At 35.6% G+C, this 15,015-nt stretch overlaps 1 long non-coding RNA gene across 1 annotated transcript in view; it reads right to left on the bottom strand.

Annotated features, from left to right (window-relative positions):
• Window positions 1–11,871, bottom strand: part of LOC118767297 — a 65,620-nt gene extending 53,749 nt beyond the window's left edge. The window contains exons 1-2 of the long non-coding RNA XR_005003202.1: window positions 11,697–11,871; window positions 8,690–8,757 (exon numbers count right to left, since the gene is read on the bottom strand). This is a non-coding gene — a long non-coding RNA (uncharacterized LOC118767297). The remainder of the gene's footprint in view (window positions 1–8,689; window positions 8,758–11,696) is intronic.
• Window positions 11,872–15,015: the final 3,144 nt, after the last annotated feature.

Here is a 15,015-nt window from a genome sequence, read left to right on the forward strand (position 1 = left end):
CAACTTCATGGCTGGAAAGAGGAGAAAATCAGAGGGTGCAAGGTCAGGATAGTAGGGGGGATGGGGGAGGGGTTCATAGCCGCACGCCTGTGTTTCTGATCTGGCGACATGCGAGCTGTGGACCGGAGCGTTGTCCTGCAGGAGGACGATGCCTTTGCTGATCTTGCTCCGCCTTTTGATTTTGATAACTTCTCTTAATTTCCTCAAAAGTGAAGCATAATAGGCTCCTGTAATTGTGGTACCCTTTGCCAGGAAATCTGTCATCACTACTCTGTCCTGGTCCCAGAAGACTGTGAGCATGACCTTGCCAGCGGAGGGCTGCACCTTTGCCTTCTTTAGAGGAGGTGAGTCATGGTGCTTCCACTGCATTGACTGGGCTTTGGTCTCTGGATCATAGTGATGGACCCAGGTTTCATCCTGTGTAATCAGTCTTTTGAAAACTTTTGACTCATCTTCTTGGCACATCTCCAAATTCATCCTCGAGCACTCGACGGGTTCTTGCTTCTGGAAAGGTGTGAGCAACCTGGGAATCCATCTAGCAGACACCTTTTGCATATGCAAATGGTCATGAATGATAGTTTCCACAGACCCGGTACTAATCTTGATCTCTTGGGCTATTTGGCGAATAGTTATGCGTCGATCTTCCAAAATGGCAGTCTCAACTTGACGGACAGATGCCTCATCAATAGCAGAAGGGGGCGACCAGATCTGGGAGCTGTTTCCACAGAGTTCCGACCATGTTTGAATTCACGATGCCAGCGTTTTACAAGGTCATATGATGGGGCATCATCACCATAAGTTACTTTCATTTCATCAAAAGTCTCCCGTGGTGTGCGTCCTTTCAAATACAAAAACCGGATCACTGCTCGACACTCAACAGGTTCCATTTCACACTTGACTCAGTTCAAACACCTGTAAATCAGAAACTACAATTAGTTCAGAGCTGTAATTTGCCGCTTAATCTATAGAGATATGAATAATTTCAGCTAGATCAAATAACTGCATGTGGGTCAGAGGCATTACTTATTGAACGTCCCTCGTATATACATGTCAATGACTACGTATCTGTGTCTGACTGCACTCAGGTGGGTATGGGTGGCTTATGGGTGAATGCCTTTGAGTGCGCGTGTGTGTGTGTATAGGTATGTATGTGTGAGTGTATTTGTGTGTGTGTGTGCGTGCGTGCGCTGCTGTTGATTTCTTAGAAAGTTGTGTACTTTTTGTGTTATTCTGGAAACCCGATGATTTCCACCGGATCACTACAGAGATTTTTACTAATTTCAGAATCAGGTAAACTTTATTTAGTCCTACTTTTGCAGTTTCTTTATGAGTGACAGGTTACAAGTGCAATCATATTTAGAGCTGCTGACTCTTTCACAAAAATTTGGAAGTGAAGCGAGTAATATTCCAAGCCACTTACGTGTTGGTTTGTATTTATATACTGCCAGCTGATCAAGGCTGTTTGTTCCACTATATACCTTCATGGGTGTCCATGTTTTTGATGGGGTGGTTTGCAATAAATTTCTGTATGTGAAATTGGTTAAAGTGAACACTTACTTTTCGGATACTACAGGTGAATCTGCATTGGTTGAGACAGCCGGAAGCCGAATGATCGCTGTATTTTACATGAAAATATAATTCTAGACTGATAAACTAACAAGAAATAGGGTTCTATCACTCGCATATGGTCTTGAGGCGCGATTGCTCATTATAACATACGCGTCTATGGTCCCGCTGAAGTGTCATTGAGCATAAATTGGGATCTTACAATTCTTTAACAGGGATTCTCCTATTTGTCAATGTGGGTTTATATCTTCTTCGTCGAGAAACCTTCTTGGTGAAGCAGAGTTAGTTGTCCGCGAACGGACCATATAGCAGATTATAGCGGTTTACATGTTACATAAAGCATAAGTGGAAGCGCAATGGCCCAGTGGTTAGGGCAGCGGACTCGCGGTCGTAGGATCGCAGTTTCGATTCCCAGACCGGGCGTTGTGAGTGTTTATTGAGCGAAAACACCTAAAAAGCTTTACGAGGCTCCGGCAGGGGATGGTGGTGATCCCTGCTGTACTCTTTCACCACAACTTTCTCTCACTCTTACTTCTTGTTTCTGTGGTACCTGTATTTCAAAGGGCCGGCCTTGTCACTCTCTGTGTCACGCTGAATATCCCCGAGAAGTACGTTAAAGGTACACGTGTCTGTGGAGTGCTCAGCCACTAACACGTTAATTTCACGAGCAGGCTGTTCCGTTGATTCGGATCAACCGGATCCCTCGTCGTCGTAACCGACGGAGTGCTTCCTCCCTCACATAAAGCATATCTAACAAAGCAAAAAACACACACAAACACACACACACATGCACTCATACACATACATACACATTGTCTTACACACATTCTTACAAACAGTCTTACACACGTATATATAACAAAGATATGTATAAATATGAAAATTCAACGACCTTAAAGTTTGACAGTAATTTAAGCATATCATTACACTTATAAACTAAGTAAACGTAACGAAATTATAAACTAACAATACTCCTACTGATGCAGATGACCTCGCACAATAACTACAATCTCCAACGTAACTGCATGGCTAAGGATATTGTGTGCCAATATCTATTTTAATCAAAAAGTAGCGCGCTGGCAGAATCGTTGGCAAAAGCTAAGTGCTTAGCGGTATTTCGCCCGTCTTTACGTTCTGATTTCAAATACTGTCGGGGTCGACTTGTCTCTTATTCTTTAAGGGGAGTGGTGATAAAATAAGTACCAGTTGAGCATTGGGTCGCTGTAATCAACTAACTGCTGCACCCGACGTACTGGCATTGTACCAAATTGGAAATCAACATTTATTATAATCAAATTTATTAAAGCCTAAAACTTATAGCTGTATGATCAATACGTAACCCAGCAAAATAACGACATGTTTCGGCACAGAGATTCCATTGCGAAGAACGACAGGAGAGCAATATCAACTGTTGTAATCTTTCAAAATTGACGGATGCCCGTATCATTTTCAACTAAGACCGTTAACTAAGTTGTCATTTCGGAAAATCCGAATTGTGTTCAGCCAAAATTTAATTCGTATTTATCTAAAAGTCAATATTCGTATGCCTATATTAGGTAAGGTATTTACGCCATATTCCTGTTACGAAGACTTAACATGGCAACTGCCTTATGAGGTTTTCCCTATATAATATTAAATTATATAATCATTGCTAAATAATAGTGCGTGAGGTGATGTAGTATAATACTATATAATCAAACTGCTTTCTAGTTGAATCTCAAACGATAAAATGAGCCTGCTTCAAAGTTTACATTTAGGTATACAGAAACAACTAGGGAGTTTTAAATGCTGACCACCGTATATATTCAGCTATATGTCGCACATTTCCCCTGAAAGTTTTACCTAAAGCTGGGGGTGCGAATTATAAGCGCATCCTATAAAAAGTAACTTCATATATTTTCTAGGTACAAGCCACTTCTGAAATTCCGACACTTGGAATAACCGAAACGGATGAAATTTTACGTTATATACAACGGTTTCTAAAATGCATGGATTTAATGGGATAACAGTTGTTGAAAGTCATCTTCAGCTTACTGAAAGCTCGGTTACTGAACAACTATGTTCGCGCGATTCCTAATCGAACTTTACTCACCAACATCAAAAATGTCGCCACGACTTATAGTCGGATCAATGATAAAATTCCAGTTTTCAACCTTCTATGAGGGAGTGTGCGTCTTATAGACGAGGGCGTTTTATAGTCGAGTATATACGGTATTTGTTGGGTGATTAAAATTTATGCCGATCTATAAAACTATCAATTGCACTGAATATGGAGTAGCTGCACTAAAATTCGAAGTCCTGAATATGAATGTTCCATCTATCTATCTATCTATCTATCTATCTATCTATCTATCTATCTATCTATCTATCTATCTATCTATCAATCTTTTTTTTTCTTTTTTCTTTTATTTATTTATTTTTTTTGTTCTTTTCTTCCCTTTTACGATCCCTCTTGATCGAAAACCTACGCCACCCCTTTTTTTTTTGTTTTTTTCATCCCCCAAAAGAAAAGCTCTACCTTGTAACTTGTCCCATCTGTGTGCAGCCCTGTGTGGCCAATAAAGAAACTTATCTATCTATCTATCTATCTATCTATCTATCTATCTATCTATCTATCTATCTATCTATCTATCTATCTATCTATCTCTCTATCTCTGTGTGTGTGTGTCTGTCTGTGTGTATGTCTGTGGTTCTGTCTGTGTGTCTGTCTGTGTATGTGTCTGTCTGTCTGTATGTCTATGTGTCTGTTTGTCTGCCTGCTTGTCTACCGGTCTGTCTGTCTGCTGTCTTTTCACCAGTATCATCCTTAAGCAGTGTTTATGCATAAGCAAATTTTAAGTGGATTAAAATATGCTCATGACATATTTCAACTTCGAAAGGCAAATTCATTGTAGTTACCATGGTGAAACAAAATTAGATGAGTGAATTGCATCTTAATGCAGAAACACCTGTAAGCTAATGAAGTTCATGACAATTTCGTATGGCATTTTGCCATTTTAATTTCTGACACACACACACACACACACACACTCTCTCTCTCTCTCTCTCTCTCTCGCTCTCTCTTCTCTCTCTCTCTCTCTCTCACGCACACACACACATACATGTATACATACAAGCTGCGATGCGTAAGATTGTCGCTATTTTATATTTTTAATTTCGCTCATGCAAATTGTTTGTTTTTGAGTTTGTCGACTGCACAGTAGAGTAGGGTCAGTTGGGCACCGTTTGTAAGAAAAATAAGACCATGATGCAACTTACTCTGCCAAAAATTTGGAAACGACATGCTGTAATGCTTGGCATTCGCACCGGAAGCTCCAATATGAACATTTCAGAGTGTTTGGGTGTCAATCTGAGGACAGTGCAGAGGATTCGGAACGAGTCGGATGAGTCTAAAGGTCATTACGAAGGGACGGCAGCTAGGAAAACTCACTCCGATCGCTCTTATAAGAAAAGAACTACTGAATTTGTTGGTGAGAACCAGGCCATGATTGACAACGATCCCTCCAAGTCAATCAGGTCCATCGCCAAGGACATGGGAGTTTCTTATCAGGCAGGTAGTGCATGAAGATATTCGGTATTCCTCATACAAGGTGAAAAACGGCCAATTTTTATTCGAAGCTATCAATGACAAGAGAGAAGACCGCTCCACGTAGCTTTTGAATAAGCTCAAGCATCCCCTCCAACTGAACATGTTTTGGTTTTTCTGAGTCGAGAAACATTCTGCCAGGATTATATGGTGAACTCACAGAACAACGTTTGGCTTGCCGTGACCCCAAAACATGTACCAAGATCGATAAAAATCAAACATCCAGTCAACATTATGCTGTTTCGAGTGATGACTAGTGATGGAGTCGTTATGCCTCCATTCATCTTCCCACACGACCTCAGAATCAACACGGAGGTCTCCATTAAGTGCCGAGAGGAGGTCAAGAGAGTGGCTACTAGAAGACCCTATGTCTGGCAACAAGACTCTGCATCATGCCACACAAGCAAGAGAACCCAATTAAGGCTGTGGGACAATTTCTGCGACTACATCTCTGCAAACATCTGGCCACCTAACTCTCCAGATGCAACCACGTTGATTATTATATGTTGTAACACCGAAGATGAACTAAAGGCGATTCCGCCGTCGTCTTGAGGCTCTGGTTAGAGCCAATGGCGATTTTATTGAATAAACCTACTCTTTAGTATTTCAGGTTATTTTTCGGTAATTGTGGCAAATATATCTGTTAAAATGAGATGTCAGTGTTATTTTCATTTTTGCGTAATTTAAACCACATTGTGTGTGTATGTATGTATACTTATATACACTCGTAAACACAGACATATGTAATGAACTCAACATCCATACAGTTTCCCAAAAGAGAATTCCACAGAGAACCTATTCGTCAACCCGAGGCACAAATAGAAAATTCCAGGTAAATCTAATGTGGTTAAGTGAAGTTCTTCACTGACATAACCTTTCGTGGTGAATAATAAGTGAAATGTGTCACTTTCAGTTTTTCATCAATAATTTAAATCCCATCACGATTTACTTTCTATGCTACAAGCTACAATGTTAAGAAGTAATGATTACTTTATATGTATCTCTTCAGGAGAGAACACACTTTAGCTATCATGTGTATGTCTCCATGGACGTTAAACAAAGAAAGGAAACAATTAGCGTTAATATCAAGCTTTTGACATTTGCTCATTGTCTCCAACCCGCAGGAATTGCTAAAAGCACCGGAAGAATTTGTGTTATAAAGGAACACAAGCCGCATTATAAAGAAAATTCAGAATACTCTTCTATGTTGAATATATAGAATTCTTATATACTTTTCTATATAGAATATGTAGAATTCTTATTTACTCCTTATAGAATATATAGACTTCTTATATACTTTTCTATATAGAATATGTAGAATTCTTATATACTCTTCTGTATAGAATATATAGAATCTATATAGAATACTTAAATAATATTCTTGTTTATGTACACTAAAATTTATGCGCAATATTTTACCAGCAATTTGTTTTATATATGTGCATGCATATGCAGATATATACTCATATATATACTGATAGTGTGTCCGTCGGATTTCATGATGAGTTTTCAAATACCAGAGAAACACCAGGCTTATTTAATGAGAAAATACTGTACGCTCACGAAACCCATTTGTTTTTGCTCTATGTGCCCAGTATCAAAATAAAAGACAACAAAGCTTAAACAAAGTTTAAGAGCACCAAAACATTTGAAGAGTCCTCTAGATATTGCAGTACAGCGCAAAAAAATCCATACACAGTTGCTCACAACGACCTGCTGTTGCCAATGAAGCTTACTTAATTCTTCCTTGCTTTATTTATATATATATATGAAAGAGTATGTGCACACATTATTGTTTGCCATTGTTTGCACTGACATAAATATATATATACGATCGTGTTTGGTTTTAAGTGTATGTGTTTGTGTGTTCCCGTGTGTTTCAGCTTGTCATTGTACCGCTTTACGCGTTGGCAAGAAGAGATGGATAAAAACTAAGTACTGGAGGGAACTAGATCCACCGAACTCTTCAAGTTGGTGCCTCGAAATGGGCGCAGCCAAATAACAAAACAGAATGTGTAAAGTATACCCCGTGCACATAAATAGCTGTTTCTGCAAATACTTATGTACATATACATGCATATATGTATCGATGTACCATGTATATATGCATGTTACATGTGTGTAAGTATGTATAAATTTATCTAAATATGCTGGTATATATATATATGCGAATTTCACATCACGATCATGCACATTTGAGTTTGAGCCCGCAACGTACGTTCTAGAGTTAATGTTTATAAGCACAATTTTGAGTTAATGAAAGCTTTTTTTAGTTAAAGTGGTATAATGAAAACTTCTCAGAAGCCAGTTCAATAGACAATATCAGAAATGTATAGACAACATAGATATACATGGATCATACATGATTCGATGTTATAAACGCACTGAAAATCTGTGAAATACCAACTGAACTGACATAATCCAATGACTAGGCCGATTCATTGTAGGAACAAATCGAAGAAGGCCGTCGGAAGTAACAGATACCATTTTTCATGTGATTGTTTATTAATTGATAATGACAATATTCTTATAACAAATAATATTGCTCTCTCACTTTGTCGCTTTGTTTCTCTTTCTCTCACTCGTTATAATATATATATATATATATATATATATATATATATAATATATATATATAAATCCTTAAATCCTTAAAAATGTTCTAGCCCGAAGGCCGCGGCCATGCTGGGGCACCACCGCTGAATGAGCTACACTAGTTTGTGAATCCACCTCTGATTACGTGGCACTTGATCAACAAGGGAGTTCGATGATGCTGCCCGCATCCGCCGTCTCCTGTCGTGAGGTAGGTTCATCTGGGACTCCCAACAAGAAGAGATCCAGTTTAGTTTTAAAGAAAACCCACATCCACACAATGTAAGTCTCTCAGGCATTTAGGGAGGATGTTAAAGAGCTGTGGTCCTCTGAAACCCAAGCTGTTGCAGTATCTGGACCTGTATTTTGATGGTGATATATATTATATATATATACATACATAATATATATATATATATATATATATATATATATAATATATATATATATATATATATACATACATACATACATATATATATATATATATATATATATATATATATATATATATATAAATAAATATAGGTATAATATATATATATATATATATAATATATATTATAATATGTAATATATATAAATAAATATGTATATACATATATATATATATATATATATATAATAGGCGCAGATGTGGCTGCGTGGTAAGTGCTTGCTTTCCGACACATGGTCTCGGGTTCACTCACACTACATGGCACCTCTTCTACAATAGCCTCAGGCCGACCAAAGCGTTGTGAAGAGATTTGGTAGACGGAAACTGAAAGAATACTGTCATATATATATATAATATATATATATATGTACGTTTGTTTGTACATGTATATGATTGCGTATCTGTGTTTATCACCACTACCATCGCCTGACAACCGATGTTGGAGTGTTTACGTCTCCCTAACTTCACGGTTCAGCAAAAGAGACCAATAGAATAAGTACTAGGCTTACAAAGAATAAGTCCCGGGAACGTTTTGTTGGACTAAAGTCGGTGATCCAGCATCTCCGCAGTCAAATAACTGAAAAAATAAAATAATAAAAAATACAAAAATATGTATGTATGCATGCAGTATGTATGTATGTATGTATGTATGTATGTATGTATGTATGTATGTATGTATGTATGTAGTATCTATATATATATATATATTATATATATTATATATATATATATATTTGTTTATATATAATATAGGACGCGTATGTGTGTGCGTGTAGAGATGTGTATGTGAGCATAATAATGCGTGTATGGACACATATATGTGTGTATTTATATGTATGTGTGTGTATATATATATATGTATAATGAGAATTTACAAAAAAAAACTCAAAAGACAAAGACGGGTGTGTAAACAACAAACAGATGTATTAGTTTAACGTTCGGGAGGTGAGGAAGTCCTTTACATTTCGAGCCTACGCTCTTCGACAGAAAGGAACACCGAAATAAACAGGGAAAGAAAATTTAAAGGGTTTAGTGGCTAACGATCTATACATACATACATACATACATACATACATACATACATACATACATACATACATACATGCATACATACATACATACATACACACATGCATACATATATATATGTATATGTATATATATATCTGTATATATGTATATACATATAAATGCATATATATGTACATATATATATATATATATTTCCGACAACCCGATTGACGACACCCCACCCACAAAACCCCCCACCCCACCGTTCCTCATCACCCCCAATACCTTCTCTCCTAAGACTATATACATATTATATATATATATATAACTTATATATATGTATATATATATATATGTGTGTGTGTAGGTGTGTACGTGTATGTATGTATAGATACATATCTGCGTGAATGTGTACGTATGCATATTTTATAAACGAAATTTCTATCTTAATGAGTATGTGGTTGCATGTACTTTTGTAAAGTTATTTATATATTTTATATTTTATATATCTTACTTTTATTTTTTCCAAGCCTATTAGAGTCACTTCACTTCATTCAACGGTTTTTTATAGCGTTTCTTGTCTCAATAACTGATGAAAAATGCCCAGAAGCTCTCAGCTCCAGTTGTTGAAACTAAGTATTATTATGGTAACTTTCTGATTGTCCTATATTATATATATATATATTATAATATATATATATATATATCAATTCCTCTATTTACATGATATCGAGGTCTCATTCATTCTTTTGTTGTCATATTATTATTATTATTATTATCAATATATATATATATATATATATATATAATATATATTATATATATATATACATATATATATATATATATATATATATATATATATGTATATATATATATATTATATATATACATATATAAATATATATATGTATATACGTATATATATATATATATGCATATGTACGTGTGTGCGTGTGTGTGTGTGGGGGGGTATACACTCTCACCGAGACTACATGAAAGGGAGTGGAGAATTTCAAGGATGTCAAAGAATTTGAATTGCACCCACAAGCACACGCAGATACACATCTGCACACACACACACTCACGGATACGCACACACGCACACCCACACACACATGCCTTCATTTTTAGCAATAATTATAGAAATTTATAGACGTGATAAATGGGTGTGACATGTATATGTTATTCCTCCAAGGAAATACAATGTAATTAAGATGTAAACTCACTCGCAGTCTGTGCTCTGTCTAGAACATATTCACTATTATAAGTGTGTATGTATGAGTGTATATGCATACACACACGCGCACACACACGAATATGCACACACACATATACATATCTATGATTTTCTGTCAATTCGTATATCAAAATGCATACATCTTTGTATTAATATGCATGCACGTCACATAAATAACAATATGAAATATACAACTACTGTTATGAATTTTAGCGACTTAAAGAATTCGTATATTCCATATAAAATCAAAGCGAAAGAAAATCTTAATATTCAACTGTTCCTAAACTCACAGGTTGATTTCTTTAACAAGATCATACGTATACATATTTCCACCAATAAATAATATCCCACTAGTGTATATTACTGAATATATGAATTAGTAATTTGAAATTTTGTGTTTGTAGTTAAAGTAAAAAATATTGTAAAAATTCAAATAATAACAAGTATTCTAAATATAGGCAAGTAGAAAGTGTTTATATTACAGTAATGAAATTGTGATTTATTTGTACAGGAACAACTTCCGAAATCGAGACAAAATTACTTATATAAATATATATATATGTGTGTAAAGGCGCAGTGTCTCCTACTATAGCCTCTGGCCGACCAAAGCCTTGTGAGTGGACAAAAGCTTGGTAGAAATATGCTGAAAGAACCCTGTCGTGTATATATATATATATATGCACGTCCCCTGACACATACACACATACATTCGCCGAGTTTCCTTCAGTTTCCGTCTGCCAACTCCCCTCAGAAGGCTTCTTTTGGTCGGCCTGAGACTATGGCAGAAGACACTTTACCGAGGTGCCAGGCAGTGGGACGGAACCTAGAGCCATGCGGTTGAAAACAAACTTGTTACCATATAGTCCGCTTGCGCCTGTGTATATTTGTATATATATATATATACATGCATATATATATATATATATATATATATTATATATATATATATATATATATATATATATACATACATATATATATATGTATGTGTGTGCGTGTGTATGTATTTATATGTATATGTGTATATGTATATATATGATATATTCATAACTACATATATATATATATTTATATATACATATATTAGTTATACTTACACAATACAAATACATAAAACGCACTCATACACACACACATTACAGTTCATTATATATACATATACTTGATATTTAGACGTACTTGAATATCATCGAATGCCTCGTGCATCTATGTTTATCACTAAAAGAAATGTGTATGAATGCTCAAGCATAGATCTAACAACCTACCTGAATTACTTTCGCTGTATTTCTTATTCAGTTCTCTATTAAATGAAATATAGAACCGTTGAGATTGATGATATGAATACTCCAGAACATTTTTTTGGTTCTATATCTGTTCAAGATGCTCCAAAATAATTGTGCATTGCTCTTGCCGAATTTTGATTTTTGCTATTATATTCCATGGATGTATCACCAAACTTATTTTTTAACACATTCGTCAGAAGTTAAAGTTGTTTTGCAGTCAATGTATTCTTGATTCTGCTTTAAATTAAAGAAGACAGAAGTCATGAAAAGATGTTTTAATGCTGAAGTAGAAGAAAGTTCTAGATGCTCATTTGAATTGATAATTCTATTTTCATTTCTACAAAATATATTCCTGTTTCATTTGGTGTATTCTTTCAATGAACATATATAAATATAAACGAAAGTTTAGCATTAAAGGTCAAAATACGCAGCGTCTTTCCAGCAATGTTGTCGGGAATCGATTTTGGACGAATAATAAATAATTCATAATTTGAGATTTTTACAATTCAAATTCCTACCAAATATTCGAATAGTTTCATCCGAAGACATGGGCAAACGTTTCTTTTGTCAGTAATTTGGGAAAACACATCATAAATATTTTAACCTTTCGTGAAGTTGAAGTAACATTATATTAATAATCAGTATAGTCCCTCAAATTTTTCTATCCACAGATGTAAATGTGTAACAATATAACGAAAGACTGACCTACAACCTTTCCATTTAGTTTTTTATCGAATTACCGATGATATTTTACAAGTATCGTATTACATCAATAATGCCACTATTAGTCACTATCATATAGTGTATAAATACATTCATATTCAACAACTTATATTCCATTTGAACATAATGGCTGATATTGCGTATAAGTAATAAAACATAATTATAACTTACGAAGAAGCGTGTATAAAGAAAACAAAACAATCCATTAAATTAGTTTCTCGTTTCCGTTGATTTTAGTTGTGTTTACTTATTTATATTCCATTATATTATGCAGCTCCTAGCAACATTTTACACCCCATCACGACTAGAAGTTAAGAAGCGGGTTGTGCATTCGTATATTGCAATGATAAATGCCTTCGACATAATTGTAAAATCTTATCTCGTAACCAAAATTATTATTGTCAGTTTCGCTGCAAGTGTTCTAAAACGTAATGTAATGACTGAAAAAAATATATATCACCTGTCATTAATCAAGAATTTAATGTTTTGTGAAGCCGGAATTGATAAGAGAAACAAAAGAAAAGCTAAACTAGTTTCTAAGCAACGGTTAAGAATTTATTATAATTGTTTCTCAATAAAAAAGATAATGGAACGTAATCAACTCTATATAATTAAGTTATAAAACAGGATAAAGTTAACATTTATTATACTGTACTATGACTTCGTTTCATTTTCAGAAGCACGTACACCACATCTTTTATAAGAGATTAAATAGCGTGGGTTCAGTTTATATATCCGTAAAGGTTTTCAAAGCTGACAGCATGCATGGCTATGTAGGTGAAATATTCGATTGCATGGCGCGGATCTTTAGCAAGGATATGAAGATCAACAGTACCCTTGGATCGACTTACATCTTCTGAGTGAAATTAAGTAAACGGAAACTGTATAGAAGTCAGTCGGAGGGGATTTCAACTTTAATTCAAATGTTCAGACTTGTGAAATGAATAAATATCTGGAATTATTACAATATCAATGGAAGTGCAAAATTATTTTAATTCATATACAGAAACCATAAACTCATCATCACAATATTTTTATTTCCAAATATATAACAATATTTGTATTTATTGTCCTTCATCATAAAACATTGCTTCTTTCATTTATTTCGGAGTCAAATTTCAGATATGCATGCGTGATGCAGTATTGAACGTACAAACAGAAACGGGTTTGAATATTTAAAAATCCATCTTCGTGATATGAAGACTAACAATTAGTACTCCAAACTTGAAATTTTGTTAATGAAGTCTTACATTTGGAACTCTTTCTGTTTACAATGTGTGTTGTGTTATTCAAGATATATTCAATAACAGTTGATGTATAGATGTACAAAATTACTAAGCAATTTATGACTTAAAACCACAGGTAAAGAACTGTTGCAGTGGCAATAGGGACCGCTGGCGGCCAGTCACTATCATAGTACAGGGTAGCAGTATCAAAAATCCCTTGTTTGAAGATAGATTGGGGATTCTTCTGCTGACGTCCTTTACCAGGTTCTTGAAAACCATGGTTGGATGACATGAATCTCTGTTAATGGCCAAAAGCGGTTTTAAGGAAAGAATTAGTTATACGCCAAACTATAACCAACCCCTCCAAGAAAAATGAACCGGAAAGCGTTGACGTTCCCACCACCCTAAGTGGTGTTAAAGTGTTGAAACCAGAGTAGGTAAGATTTCCCTTAGCTAAGTAGACAAAAATGTCCATCGTACAAAAAGGTTCAGTAAAATGTTAAATAGGCATATTCTGCAAGTTTTTTTACCTGCGCAATAAATGTAGAAAAGAGTTTTGTATGTAGCCCCATACCTGAGACAAAAGGTAGGACGCTCATGTAGGGATAACATAGCATGTATACTGAGCAGCCTCTATAATACTAAACTGTCATATACGAGGCCGAGGTAACAACGATAGGACCAAATAAGCAACCAAACGTGCGAAAGTATGTGGGAGCAACTGAAGGCAACTTCAGAACTCGCTGTAAAAACCATAATTTTTCCTTCAACATCCTAGAGAGATGTAACGCCACAATCCTGGTCAAGCTCGTATGATCGTTGAAAGAAAGCGTCACCGAGTATAGCATAAAGTGGATGATTTTAGAGTAATGCAGAGCGTACGTCAATAGCGGGAGGAAGTGCAGATCATGCTTGGCTAAGAAAAGAACGATATGAAAGCGCTAAAGCGCTCTCAGAATCCGGGCAACTACCTGAATAGCAGAAGTGAAATTCTTAATCGTTGCCCACATGATGGAAGTACATCCTATCATACCTATGTGCGCATCGTGACTATGACCAGCAGTCCCCCAGCTTTGGCACTCCTACCACCAACACCTGAGCATCTGGCAAAACGTTTGACATACAAAAACGCGCCCACAAACAGATACATCCTAAAACAGCGGACATCTATCCATTAGCCCTTTTCCACCCCATACATATAGTACCCCTACACTCATTCCATGCATACATAATTTCCTCAAAGTATTTAACAAAAGGTTTTAAGCAATATATAAAAGAACACAAAGGAACACAGTTATGTATACAGCATTTTCCCCTACCACGAAAATGGTGCACGTATAGTACCTCTTCAC

The sequence above is a fragment of the Octopus sinensis genome, linkage group LG2 (genome assembly GCF_006345805.1).
Source record: "Octopus sinensis linkage group LG2, ASM634580v1, whole genome shotgun sequence".
NCBI classification, from domain to species: Eukaryota; Metazoa; Mollusca; class Cephalopoda; order Octopoda; family Octopodidae; genus Octopus; species Octopus sinensis.